This window comes from Dasypus novemcinctus, chromosome 15 (genome assembly GCF_030445035.2).
Source record: "Dasypus novemcinctus isolate mDasNov1 chromosome 15, mDasNov1.1.hap2, whole genome shotgun sequence".
NCBI classification, from domain to species: Eukaryota; Metazoa; Chordata; class Mammalia; order Cingulata; family Dasypodidae; genus Dasypus; species Dasypus novemcinctus.
Window position 1 is genome coordinate 93,920,409 of NC_080687.1, and position 14,690 is coordinate 93,935,098.

The 14,690-nt window shown below is 38.3% G+C and overlaps 1 long non-coding RNA gene across 2 annotated transcripts in view; it reads right to left on the minus strand.

The window, feature by feature from the left end:
- LOC131273450 (uncharacterized) overlaps positions 1-14,690 on the minus strand; it is a 93,175-nt gene that overhangs the window by 13,441 nt on the left and 65,044 nt on the right. The window contains exon 5 of one of the 2 annotated variants that reach the window (XR_009180670.1): positions 13,823-14,218. The exons of the other annotated variant lie outside the window; for it this stretch is intronic. This is a non-coding gene — a long non-coding RNA (uncharacterized lncRNA). Of the gene's footprint in view, positions 1-13,822; positions 14,219-14,690 lie in introns of those variants that run through there. 2 annotated transcript variants of the gene reach the window in all.

Consider the following 14,690-nt stretch of genomic DNA (forward strand, 5'->3'; position numbering starts at 1 on the left):
GAAAACCAAAGACTAAACAATGAGAAGTGGAATGTAGGAACAAAAACAGAAGGCGGAAGATAGGAAGATGAAGGAAGGAAAAGAAATTGCATAGGTAGACAAAAGTAGTGTACAAAAAAGGGGGGAAACAAAGGATGGGGAAACACAGCAAACAAGAAACCAGACAGCAGCACCTAATTTATATAAAGAAAACAGGGTAGGAAACAAAGAGGGGAACAACAACAACAACAACAACAAAACACTCAAGTGAATAATAAAAATTTAGGAAAAATAGCCTTCCCTCTTAGGACCCTGAGGAGCTTCTCAGGCTGCCAATGTTCATCAATCAATTACTCTGCAGCTGCCCACCTGCAGGTTTTGAACTGGGTTTTAGTAACTAAACTAAACTAAATGTAAAGAAAGGAACATTTTTTGAGAAAAATAAGAGACCCAAGAGAAGCTAACAAAAAGAAGAAGGGAGGAAGAGATGAGATGTGGAGGCATTTTTGGGAATTGGATTTGTCCTGGGTATTGCTGCAGGGACAGTTACCAGATGTTGTATGTCCTCCCATGGCCCACTGGGTGGAACGTGGGATAGTGTGGGCTATGGTGTGGACCACTGACCATGATGTGCAGCTGTGCTCAGAGATGTATTCACCAAATGCAATGAATGTCTCATGATGATGGAGGAGATTGTTGCTATGGGGGGAGGAGGGGGTAAGGGGTGGAGGATATATGGGGACCTCATATTTTTTTAATGTAATATTAAAAAAATAAATAAAGACAAAAAAATGCTGTTTCTGTGTTCCCTGTCCTAAAGTATCAGCTGGATGTTTGATAACCCAGCTGATCACTACTCTTAGGAAGCCAGGAATAGAACCAGGGACCTTGAATATTCAGAGTGGAGACTCCTCCACTGAAGTAAATTTTCTCATTGGTTCTGTGAACTAGAGATCTATCCAGTAGCTTTCCCAAGGGCAGTTTTGACTCTTTGCAGTAGGGTAGATTCCTGATAATTAGGAGCCTGTCTGTCCCTGCCCCTTCTATTCTTAGTGCTTTCTCTCCCAGGGCAGCAGGAGATGACAGCCTGTGTGATTGGTTTCCCCCTTCACCTCTTCTGGTCAAGTTGAGTTCTCTCCAGAAATTCAAATGGAACCCTGGTATCTGAACTTGCCACAGAGAAAAGACTCTAAACCCTCTTCCAGACCTCCCCCTCCTCCCACGGAACCTTAAATAGGCCCTTAGGAGGTTACTAAGTGCTTCCTACTGCCCACCTCCCTAGGGGAGTTGGGATTTTGATCGTTTCCAGCCCAGGATGCATCAAATTGCTTGACTCTGCCCTCTCCAACCCAAGTCCCTCTCTCCCAGGTCAGCTAGGTAAATAAGGCTGCCTCAGCAGATCCATCTCCCCCCTTCTTTCCAGGGCCACCTCTTGCCAGTTGGTATGCTCCCTAAAGTTCAAAGGGGGTCCAAATAACCAAACCCACAGAAAAGAACCACTCTCCACCCTTCTCCAGAACCCTCTTCCTCCTGGAGAACACTCCCTCCCGCTTGGTGACTGGTAGGAGTCAGGCGGTTTGCAGTGGGTTTTTGCCTTGAGGGTGGGGCTTAGTTGCCTGCCATTTACAGACACTAGGGTGAGAAACTCAGGCTTTTCCCTTGGGCTTCTAATCTCTATACTGTTCCCTCCATTTCAGTGCCCTGAAGCCCCCTGATAGGTGCATTCCTAAAACAGCTCACTCAGGCAGGATCTTGCCCTTTCTCAGCCATTTTTTACAAGAGAGGTAATGAGTGCCCACCTTAAGCTGACACCATCTTGCCTCAATCCCCTAAAATAGATTTTAAATGCAAAACTGTTATAAGGGATGAAGAAGGTCATTATATATTTTAAAAAGGGATAATTCACAAAGAAGTAACTATACTAAATATTTAAGCACCTACCCTGAGTGTCCCAAGATACACGAGGCACACATTGGGAAACTTGGAGAAATAATTGTCTATGCAATAATAGTTTGAGACTTCAGTACACCACTCTTGGTATTGGATAGAACATCTGGACAGAAGATAAAGAAACAGAGAGCTTCAATAATATGATAAATGAACTAGACCTAACAGTTATCTATAGAGCACTGTACCCCAAAACAGCAGGATATACATTCTTTTCAAGCACTCATGTATTCTTCCCCAAAACAGATGATATGTTGGGTCATAAGACAAGTCTCAATAAATTTAAAAAGACTGAAATTATACAAAACATTTTCTCTGACCATAACAGAATGAAGCTGGAGATCAATAATGGATGGAAAAAGGGAAAATTCATTACTAAATGAGATTAAACAACACATTCTTAAATATTCAGCAGATCACAGAAGAAACTGCAAGACAATTCAGCATATATCTTGAGATGAATAAAAATGAGAACAGAACATATCAAAACTCATGAGACACTGCAAAAGCAGAGCTGAAAAGACAGATACAGGACATTATATATCCTGCCATACATACAGAAGGAGCAGGAGAGAGTGTAAACTACAATGTAAACTATAATCCATGCTGTGTGGCAATGCTTCAAATGTGTTCATCAATTGCAATGAATGTACCTCACTAATGAAAGGAGTTGTTAATGTGGGAAAAGTGGGAGGTGTGGGGAGTGGAGCATATGGGAATTCCCTATATTTGTTATGTAAGATTTTATATAATCTATGTTTCCTCTAAAAATAAATAAAAATATATTTTAAAAAGCAGGGAAATTTATAGCCTCCAATAAATACAGTAAAAAAAGAAAACCTAAAATTAAGCTCTAACTGTACACATGGAGTAACTAAAAAAAGAAAAGCAAACTAATCCTAAACAAAGCTAAAGGAAAGAAATAGTAAATATCAGAGCAGATATAAATGAAATCAGGATGAAAGAAACAATAGAACCAACAAAAACAAAAAAAATTTTTTGAGAAGATCAACAAAATCAACAAACCTTTAGCTATCTGACAAAGAAAAAAAGAGAGAAGATGCAAATTAATAAAGTCACAAAGGGAGGGGGGGCGGACATTACCTCTAATTCCACAAAAATAGCAGAGATCATAAGAGGATACTATGAACAACTGTATGCCAAAAAACTAGACAATGAGGATAAGATGGACAAATTCCTAGAAACACATGAACCACCTACACTGACTTTAGAAGAAAGAGAAGACCTCAACAAACCAATCAAAAGTAAAGACACTGAAACAGTCACCAAAAACCTCCCAAAGATGAAAAGCATGGAACTAGATGGCTTTATAAGTGAATTTCACCAGTCATTCAAAGACGATCTGTACAAATCTTGTTCAAGCTCTTTCAAAAAATTGAATAGGAAAGAATGCTACCAAACTCATTCCATGAAGTCAACATCACCCTAATACCATAAGCAGATAAAGATACTACAAAAAAAAGAAAATCACAGACCAATACCTCTAATGAACACAGATGCAAAAATCTTCAACAAAATACTTGCAAACAATCAAAAAGCACATTAAAATAATTATACACCATGATCAAGTGATTATTATCCCAGGTATGCAACGGTGATTCAACACAAGAAAATCAAGTAGTGTAATAAACCACAGTGATAAATTGAAGAAGAAATATCACATGATCCTTTAGATTGATACAGAAGAGGTATTTGACAAAATACAGCACTCTTTCTTGATAAAAATACTCAAAAAGTAAGATAGGAAGCTTTCTAAATACGATGAAGTGCATATATGAAAAACCCACAGCTGCACTGAACTCAAGGGTGAAAGACTAAAGGCTTTCAGGAAGAAGACAAGGATGCCCACTGTCACTACTGTTATTCAATATTGTGCTAGAAGTTCTAGCTAGAGCAATTAAGCTAGATAAAGAAAGAAAAGGCACCCAAATAAGAAAGAAAGAAGTAAAACTTGCACTATTCACTGATGATATGATTTATTATCTAGAAAATCCTGAAAAATCCACACCAAAAAAACTACTAAAATTAAAACAAGCTAAGTAGCAGGATATAAGATTAATATGCAAAAATAGCATTTCTATATGCTACTAATGTACAATCTGAGGAGGAAATCAGAAAAAATTCAATTTATAATAGCAACTAAAACAATCTAATATTTAGGAATAAACTTAACCAAGTATATTAATAAAGGACCTATATTCAGGAAAAGGACAAAACATTGCTAAAAGAAACCAAGGGCTTAAATAAATGGAAGGACAGTCCATGTTCATTGATTCGAAGACTAAATATTGTGAAGATATCAATTCTACCAAAACTGATTTGCAGATTCAAAGCAATCCCAATAAAATCTCAACAGCCTTTTTTTTTTTTTTTCAGAAATGGAAAAGCCAATTATCAAATTTATTTGGAAGGGTATGGGGCCCCAAATAGCCAAAAACATCTTAAAAAGAAGAACACAGTGGGAGAACTCTCACTTCCTGACTATAAAGCTTATTACTTAGCTACAGTGGAGGGAGGGAGGGAGGGAGGGAGGAAGGAAGGAAGGAAGGAAGGAAGGAAGGAAGGAAGGAAGGAAGGAAGGAAGGAAGGAAGGAAGGAAGGAAGGAAGGAAGGAAGGGAAGGAAGACAAAAAACAGCTTGGTACTGGCATAAAACCAAATTAACCAATGGAACCTAATAGAGAACTCAGAAATAGATCTTCATATCTATAGTCAAGTGTTTTTTGACCAGGCTGTTAAGCCCACCCAGCTGGGCTAGAACAGTCTATTCAATAAATTGTGCTGGGAGAACTGAATAGCCATATCTAAAAGCAAGAAAGAGGACCCCTCTTTCACACCTTATACAAAAATTAACTCAAAATAGATGAAGGAACTAAATATAAAAGTGACAACCATAAAACGCCTAGAAGAAAATGTAGGAAAACATCTTCATGATCTTGTGCTAGGCAGTGGTTTCTTAAACCTTACACCCAAAGCATGAGCAATAAAAGAAAAAATAGGTATGTGGGACCTCCTCAAGTTTAAGCACTTTCACACCTCAAAGGACTTTGTCCAATGGGTAAAAAGGCAGATGACTCACTGGGAGAATTTATTCATCAATCATGTATCTGATAAGGGTTTAATATCCATTATATATAAGGAGAGCATATATTTCAACAATAAAAAGTCAAAATACCCAATTAAAAAATTGGCAAAAGACTTGAAAAGACAATTGTCCAAAGAAGAGATACAAATGGTGAAGAAACACATGAAAAAATGTTCAACATCACTAGTGATTAGGGAAATGTAGATCAAAACTACAATGAGATATCATTTCACACCTATTAGAGTGACCATTATTACAAAGCCAGAAAACTATAAATGTTGGAGAGGATGTGGAGAGATAGAAGTCTTATTCACTGTTCATGGGAATGTAGAATGGTATAGCCACTGTGGAGGACTGTTTCATAGTTTCTAAAGAAGTTGAATATAGATTTACCATATATCTGTATTCCAGCAATACCACTACTGAGTATATACCCAGAGGAACTGAGAGCAATGACACAGACATCTACACATCAATGTTCATAGTGGCATTAGTCATAATAGCCAAAAGTTAGAAACAACCCAGATGTCCATCAACCAAGGAATGGATAAACAAATTGTGGTGTATATTATGCAGTGGTAAGAAAAAATGAAGTCATAAAGCATCTGAAAACATGGATGAACCTGTACATTATGTTCAGTAAGCAAATCACACACAAAAGGACAAACACTGTATTAGTGCACTATCATGAACTGAATATATTATGTAAACTCATGTAGTCAATAATTAGAATACAGATCACCAGAAAATGGATGGTAGAGAATGGAAAGCTGAGGGTTAATCTGTGCAAACTGGTTAAAAGTTTGTAAATCTTTGGAGATAAATGGAAATGGTGAGAGCACATCACAGTGTTTGTAAATAGCAGAGCTATTATATGAGAGTGGTTGACAGGGAAAGTCTAAGGTCATGTATATTACTAGAAGGAAAACTTTAAAAATGTAACATGGGACTATATTAGATAGTTAAACCTTATGTAAAATACAAATACAGGTGATACTGCATACATAAGACAGTTTTTACAAAATATGAATACAAATAAACTAGAGTAAAGGAAACAGAATAGTAGCTATGCACGGCAGGGAAGCACAGAGAGATTGAGAGGTAGAGTTTTTTTGGTTGGTTTTTGTATTTTTATTATTATTATTATTATAATTACTGGAATAATGAAAATGCACTAAAAATGATTGAAGTGATGAATGCACAACTATGTGATTATACCAAATATCATTCACTGCACACTTTGGATGGATTTATGCTTTATTAATATGTATCAAGAAAATTGATTTGTAAAAAACAAGAATTAAATATACTTCTTGATTATCCACCTAATCCCCATATGTACAAATATATTTCAAATTCAAGTCCAGTATATAAATGTCCATTCCTCTTGCCCCTTCCAATTTTCCATATGTCAATTTTTCTACCACCTCACCTCCATCCTGCCCCTAACATAGGGTTCAAATGAGTGCATTGCTGAGGCAAGGGCTCCATACAATATGAGGATCTGCTAGGTATTGGGGCACCACCCACAGATGGAGGCAGAGCCTTGGAGGATCAGAGTCAGATCCAGGGTCTATTACTCTTTTGCTTTAGCTGAGGGTGCCTCTGTTTCCTGTCCACTGCTACCAACATCCGCACTTCCAAAGAGGGTCCTGTCCTCCTTAGACCACTCCAATAACAGTCTCTTCTTTTTTCTTTTCTTTTTAAAGAGACTTTATATTACATAAATCTTACATAAAAAAATATGTGATTCCCATATGCCCCACTCCCTCCCCCTCCCACACTTTCCTGCATTAACAACATACTTCATTAGCATAGAGTCTTATAAAAAGGCATTTTGATTTATCTGCTAGTAACTATGGGTCACAGACTAGGGGTAAAGAAACTTCCCTCTTTGGACTGTTCCTTTCTTTTTCACATAATTTTTAAAAAAGAAAGTTATCTACTGAAGCTTACAGCTCATCAAGGAAACTCTGTATTTCTGTGGATACTTTATGAGGTTTCCCCACTCAGATCAGTCATAATCAACTCACCTATTCTTGACATTCTCTCCAGAGGACAGCGGAAAGCCTGTTAAAGTATTCTTATCTCTGCCAAGGAATATTTTTAAAAAGGCATAAGAATAAAGTCAGGAAATGTGGAAGGAAATCATGCTCTTTTTTAATAGGAATTTCAAGGCATGAAAAGTAACAGCATGATAAATCCTGAGGATGCATGACAGGAAATAAAAAAAAAAAACAGCTTCTGGTTAAAGCAGTCGGATATCTGAGACAGCCTGTGTGGTGGGTTTACATGTGTGTGCACATGTTCGTGAAAGGGAAGGAGAGAGAAAGAAGGGAGGGAGAAGTAGCATTGATGAGTAAATCTCTTTTTCCCCTCTCCTTTTTCTCTATCAGTCTGGAATCAATTTGGGAAATGAGATAGACACATAGAGAATAGGGATGTGGAGGTAGATTCAGATAATAGCTGATGAAGGGATACAGAGAAAAGAAAGAAACCTCAGAATCATTAGAGTTCCATTGCTAAGAACTAATGCTTGAAGGCCCCTACCCTACACACTCCCCAAGATCCGGGATGGGTACAGGCCAATTGCTGATCACAGCATTTAATTAGCAAAAATTTCAAGAAGGAACCAAACGGAACTACTGGAGTTGAAATTCCCAGGAGAGTTTCAACAACAGAATGGAGCTGGCAGAAGAAAGAATCAGTGAACTCCAAGACAACACAATTGCAATAAGTCTGAAATAAGGCTGAGGAGAAGAAAGAATGAATTATAGAAGAGTAAAAATAGCCTAAGAGACTTCTGGAACACCATCAAGTATAACAATATATGCATTTTAGGAGTTCCACAAGAAGAAAGAGAGAAAGGGACACAGGGAATATGCAAAGAAACAATGATAGAGACCTTTCCAACCTTAGTGAAAGACATGAAAATATGCATCCAAGAAGACCAGATAACAATAAACAAGATTTTAAAAAATGAAGAAAAACACATCCTGTCATATACTGATTAAACTGAAGAATGCAAAGGACAAGGAGAGTTCTAAAAGCTGCAAAAGAACAGCAACATGTTATGTACAAGGGAATCCCAATTAGATTGAATACTGATTTCTCATCAGAAACCATGGCAGAAAGAATAAATGGTTGAAATACTTCAAGTACTGAAAAAGAAATGATTGCCAAACAAGAAATTTATATCCAGTGAGACTTTCTTCCCAAAATGAGGGAGAGATTAAGACAGTCCTAGATAAACAAAAACTGAGGGACTTTATCGTCACTAAACCTGCCCTAAAAGCAACGCTAAAGGGAGTTCAAAGGACACTAGACAGTGGTTTGAATCAGGATAAATAAATAAAGACTTTGAGGAAAGGTAACCATTTGGGTAATTATAAATGCCAGTAGCATAATATTGTATTTTTTGGTATGTAACTCCACTTCTTGCTTCCTACAGGGGATAAAATGCAAATGCATAAAAAGCAATGATAAGTCTGTGGCTTTCGACATACAATGTACAAAGATATAATTGTTAACAAATACCAAAAAAAGGTGGGGGGACAAGGAGAACAGGAAAACTGTATATGTATGCCATTGAAGTCAAGTTGGTATCACATCAAATATGACTGATATATATTTAGGATGTTAAATTTAACCCCATGTGTGGCAGTTTGAGATTTTTTATGAACACCAAAATTAGAGATTATGTTTATAAACTAATCTATTCCTCTGGAAGTGATCCCCTTTGATTGTATTACATCCAGCTGAGATGTCTTTGTTTAAATTATGTTAAGATTAGGGCTTTGATCTGACCGCTTCACTAGGGAACTCAGGTTGAGTCCCTCCCCCCTTGGTGGGCCTATATAAACAGATACTCACACAAGAAGATACACAGAGGAGGAGAGAACTTGGTCATTTCTGTCCTGCTATGTGACAGAAAGGAGAAGGCTCAAACAGCTAAAGGCCTGGGACCAGAGATGAACCTGACAGTTTGCAGCTGAAGAGAACAGAGCAACTGAGAAGGCTCAAAAAGAAATGAGCCCTTACCAGACCCAGTAATGGAAACCCTGAGAGACCAGGCACAGATGACCTCCTATCTTGCTTTAACACACGACAACTGACTTTGGTGAGAAAGTAACCTTGAACTGAGCTCTTTAGGGCCCTGTAATGGTAAGCTTTTACCCCAAATAAATACCCTTTATAAAATCCAACAGATTTCTGGTACTTTGCATCAGCACCCCTTTGGCTTACTAACACACCATGGTAACCACAAGGGAAAGATATGAAAAATATACCCAGATAGAAATGAAAAGGCATTCAATATGGCACAACACAAAAAATCAAACAAATATAAAAGTAGGCATTAACAGAAGACTTAAAGGTCCAAAAGGGCCTAAGACTTCCAAAACTAACTAGCAAAATGGCAGAAGATAGTCCTGAATAATCAGTACTTATTTTAAATGTAAATGGATTAAAACACCCAGTCAAAAGGCAGAGATTGGCAGAAATGATAACAAAGCATGACCCAAGTATATGCTGTCAGGAAGAGACTCACCTTAAATCCAAAGACATATGTACACTGAGAGTGAAGGGATAGAAAAACCTATACCACAAGTAGTAATAAAGAGAGCTGGGGTAGCTATACTAATATCACATAAAATAGACTTTAAGTTAACAAGTGTTATGAGGGACAAAGATGGTCAATATCTACTGATAAGTGAGTCAGTTCAACAAGAAGACATATGAATTATAAGTATACATGAATCTAACAACATAGCCCCAAAATACATGAAGCAAATATGATAGATTTGAAGCAAGAAACCAAAAGCTCTACACTAATAATATGGAACTTTAACATGTCTCTTTCAATAATGAATAGAACATCAGATAGAAGATCAATAAGAAAATACAAGACTTGAACGATATACATTCTTCGTAAATGCACATGAATCATATTCCAGCACATACCATATGCTAGGTCACAAAAAAAGTCATGGTAAATTAAAAGATATTGAAGTCATACAATGTATCTTCTCTGACCACATGGAATAAAGCTAGAAATCAACAACAAATGGCATTTAGGTCTGCTAGGCTGCTGAAAGCAATATACCTGAAATGGGTTGGTTTTTACAGTGGGTATTTATTAGTTCACAAGGTTATATTTCTGAGGCTGAGAAAAATGTCCAAATCAAGGCATCATCAGGCAATGCTTTCTTCCCAAAGAACAGCTGCCAGCAATTCTGGTCCCCTATGACACATGACAAGACATATGGTGGTATCTGCTGGGCTCTCCATTCTCTCCAGGTTATGTTGCTTCAGTGTCTTTTTTCCAGCTTTTTCTCTCCACATTCACCCAATTTATAAAGGATTCCAGTAAAAGGATTAAGATCCACCATGCACCATGCTCAAATGAAATAACTAATCAAAATGTCCCAGCTGTAGTAGGTTACACCCACAGAAATGAATTAATTTTAAGAACATTCTTTTGTGGGTCCATCCAGCTTTAAAATGTCACAGATAGAGAAACTGGAAATTCACAAATATGTGGAAATTAAACATACTCATCAACAATCAATGGGTTAGGGAAACGGACTTTGCCCCATTGGTTAGGGCGTCCGTCTACCATATGGGAGGTCCGCAGTTCAAACCCCGGGCCTCCTTGACCCGTGTGGAGCTGGCCATGTGCAGTGCTGATGCGCGCAAGGAGTGCCGTGCCACGCAAGGGTGTCCCCCGCGTGGGGGAGCCCCACGTGCAAGGAGTGCGCCTGTGAGGAGAGCTGCCCAGCGTGAAAAAGAAAGTGCAGCCTGCCCAGGAATGGCGCTGCCCACACTTCCCGTGCCGCTGACGACAACAGAAGCGGACAAAGAAACAAGACGCCGCAAACAGACACCAAGAACAGACAACCAGGGGAGGGGGGGAAATTAAATAAATAAATAAATCTTTAAAAAAAAAATCAATGGGTTAAAGAGGAAATCACAATGGAAATTAGAAAATACCTTGAGGCAAAGGAAAATAAAACTGCAACATACCAAACCTTACAGGATACCACAAAGGCAGTGCTGAGTGGGAAATTTATAGATCTAAACGGGTACATTTAAAAAGAAGAAAGATTTCAAATCATAAATGGAATCTCAAAACCAGTAGAACTAGAAAACAGAGAGGTGACTAAAAACAAAGTGAGAGAAGGCAAAATACAAACACTGTAGTGAAGATAGATGAAATAGAGAATAAAAATCAATAGAATGGTTCTTTGAAAAGATGAATAAAATTGACAAAACTTTAGCTAGACTGATGATGACAAGAAGAGAGAGGATACAACTAAAATCAGAAATGAAAAGCAGGACATTACTACTGAGTCCACAAATAAAAAGGATTATAAAAACAAGTTACACAAACAAGTTAGATAACATCAATGAAATGGACAAGTTTCTGGAAATATGCAAACTATCTACACTAATTCAAGAAGAAACAAAAGATCTCAACAAACCAATAACTAGTAAAGAGATAAAAAAAAATCCTTTCAACAAAGGAAAGTTCAGGTACATATGGCTTCAGAGGGGAATTTTATCAAACAGCCTATATTAGTCAAGGTTCTCTAGGGAAAAAAGAACCAACAGGAGATATCTAACTATTATGATATTTTCATAAGAATTGTCTTGTATGACTGTGGGGATGGGCAAGCCCAAATTCCATAGGGCAGGCTGAAAGCTGGGAACACCAATGAAGGTTTTCAATGAATTTCCTAGGAATGCTGGCTGACTAAAGTGCAGATGGAAATTCTCTCTTCTGACTAATGAAATCATGATTTCTCCTTTGGATGAGACATCTCTCACTGTTGAAGGCAATCTCCTCAGTTGATTGTAGATGTAATCAGCCATAGATGCAATCAACATACTGATGATTTGAGTCCACAAAATGTCCTCATGGTAACAATCAGGCCAGTGTTTGCTTGGACAAATAGCTAGGTACACATGAACTTAACCATCACAATCAACCCTTGTCGACTTGGCAGCCATACACATCACCTTAAATCAAACTTAATTTCTAAATAAAAAATCATAGGCATATTTTCACCTAACAGTACTCAATTGCCCTTCATACAACTGGACATGTGTGAACTCTCCCCAGGATAGGATGCAAATCCATGGGAAATATTCACTCTTAAATCTTATATTCTATAATTTAAATATTATGACATGAACACAATATACCATATGTCATATAATAAGGAGATAAGACAGGGAAGAAGACAAAGATGTTTGCTTTATGTATATATGCAAACATCCTCATAACAAAATGAGGAAGAAATATTCATAACTATTACAGTCCTCATTTCTGTAACTGGTCACGTGCTTACAACTGGTATTTATAATTAACTTTTTCCACTACCCATTCCATATTCCTTTTACCCTCTGCAAGCACCTCAGATGCACATGGTTCTCTGCCTGGTAGGATGACCCAAACCTTCATTCCTGAAGTTTCTGGGCCATTGTTAGTCTTGCCTGGATTGGGTTGTTGTAGTTTTCCATTGACTTTAATCATAGGGCATGGTATATATGAAGAGATGCCCTAGGGGATCTCCTGTATTCCAGGCAAACCCTTCTTTACCTCCACTGTCCAGTTGCAGTCTTATTTCCCCCTGATAGTTGGGATTAATCACCAAAGCCAGTACAGTAATTTCCTTCTTTGCCTAATGATTCAGAGGTATAAAGAGCTCAAAGTGGCCAGGTAATGGTCTTAATTTCCAGTTCAGTGGAATCAGTGTTTTGTCTCCTGTGGAAGCACTCTTCTTACTGAAATTAAGACCTGTACACCAGTAGAGTTTAAGATTACAGGGACCAGAAGCAAAAATATTCCTTGTGAATCACTAGGGTTAATAGTGAGTGATACCACTAATGTATCCATTGTCCTTGATTCCTGGAGTTGTGAATCCTGGCTAGGGGAGAAATAGCACCATAGAGTGGACACTAATTTAGAGCACACAGCCGCCTGGAGAACATTGCCCCAGCCCTGCAAGGTATTGTCAGCTGGTTGACACTGTAATAGGGTTTCCAAAGGCCCTTCCATTGTTCTATTGACTCACCTGCTTCAGGATGATGGGGAACATGGTAAGACTAGTGAATTCCATGAGCATGTACCCATTTCCACACATCATTTGCTGTGAAGTGGGTTCCTCAATCAGAAGGAATGCTGTGTGGAATATCATGATTGTGAACAAAGTATTCTATAAGTCCATGAATGTTAATTTTGGCAAAAAGCTTTGTAAATAAAGAAGGCAAATGCCAACCCATATCTAGAGTATGTATCTATTCCAGTTAGAACAAAATGCTGCCCTTCCCTAATGGAAGTGGTCTAATGTAATCAGGCTGCCATCAGGTAGCAGGGTGATCAACTGGGGGAATGGTGGCTATAGCCAGGTCAGCCTTGGTGAGTGGAAGTAAATGTTGCTGAGCCCATGCATAACCTCCATCCCTCCACCTAGGAATGGCTGGGGAAACAGGCCAACTAGTATCCACAGAGTGGGTAATCTTATCCACCTGGTTATCAAAATCTTTCTCTGCTGAAGTTACCTGCTTTGAGCATTCAGGTGGGACACAAATATCTTCATGTTTTTGCCCAAACAGAAAGTCTATCCACATAAAACTTCCCCAGATCTCTCTGTTACCAATTTTCCAATTATGTTCTTCCAATTCCCCGACCATCCAGGCAAACCCTTGGCAATTGCCTTAGTGTGCCAAAGGGGAGCCAATGCAAAGTTGACTTTTAAAATGGGGATTTATTTAGGGTAAAAGCTTACAGTTCCAAGGCCATGAAAAGTTTACCTCAAGGCACCATATGAGGTGTTTTTTTAATCCAAGTCAGCTATCGCATGTTGAAGTAAAATGTCAGGTTATCTCTGCTTGGTCTCTCCTTCCTCTTCAGGCTTCCTTTCTGTGGCTCAGCTTGCTTCACTTCCTTCCCAGTTTCAGCTGCAATCTAACATAGGGCTTGTCCCTGCGGGTTTCCTATATCAATCTCACCTGTTCTGCTCTCTTCCTAATTTCAGCTGTGAGCTATCAGGCAAATGGCTCATCTTTCACCAGGGCCACAGCTGTTTGAGCCTTCCTTCTATCACATGGCACGATCAAAAATGACAGAGCTCTCTTCTTGTATCTGCCTCAGTCTTTCTCTGTGTGTCCATTTGTATCAGACCTAGCAAGGAGGCAGAGATCCAACCTAAGTTATGCCTTACTAATATAGCCCAATCAAAAGCCCTAAATTGATCTTATAAAGTTATCTAATCAAAGGCCCCTTGGCTGAATTTAATGCAACCAGAGGACTAGAATAGTTTACAAACAAAATCTTTCTCTTTTTGGAATTCATAAAATCATCTCAAACTACCACAGCAACAGTCCATGAATCAGTACACACACACACTTCTAGCCATTTCTCCTTCCAAGCAAAATGAACAACCAGGTGCATGCTTGAAGTTCCACCCACTGCAAAGATTTACTCTCACCACTGTCCTTCAGGGACATCACAGAAACAGACATCACTTTCGAGTGGTACCTACATATTATACAAAATCATCTGTAAACCAGGTCCAGGTTTTCTCTTCCTCAGTCAATTGATTGAAAGGAAATCCCCAAGGGGTGACAGCTCTTAGCTGAGAAAGAGAAGGTAT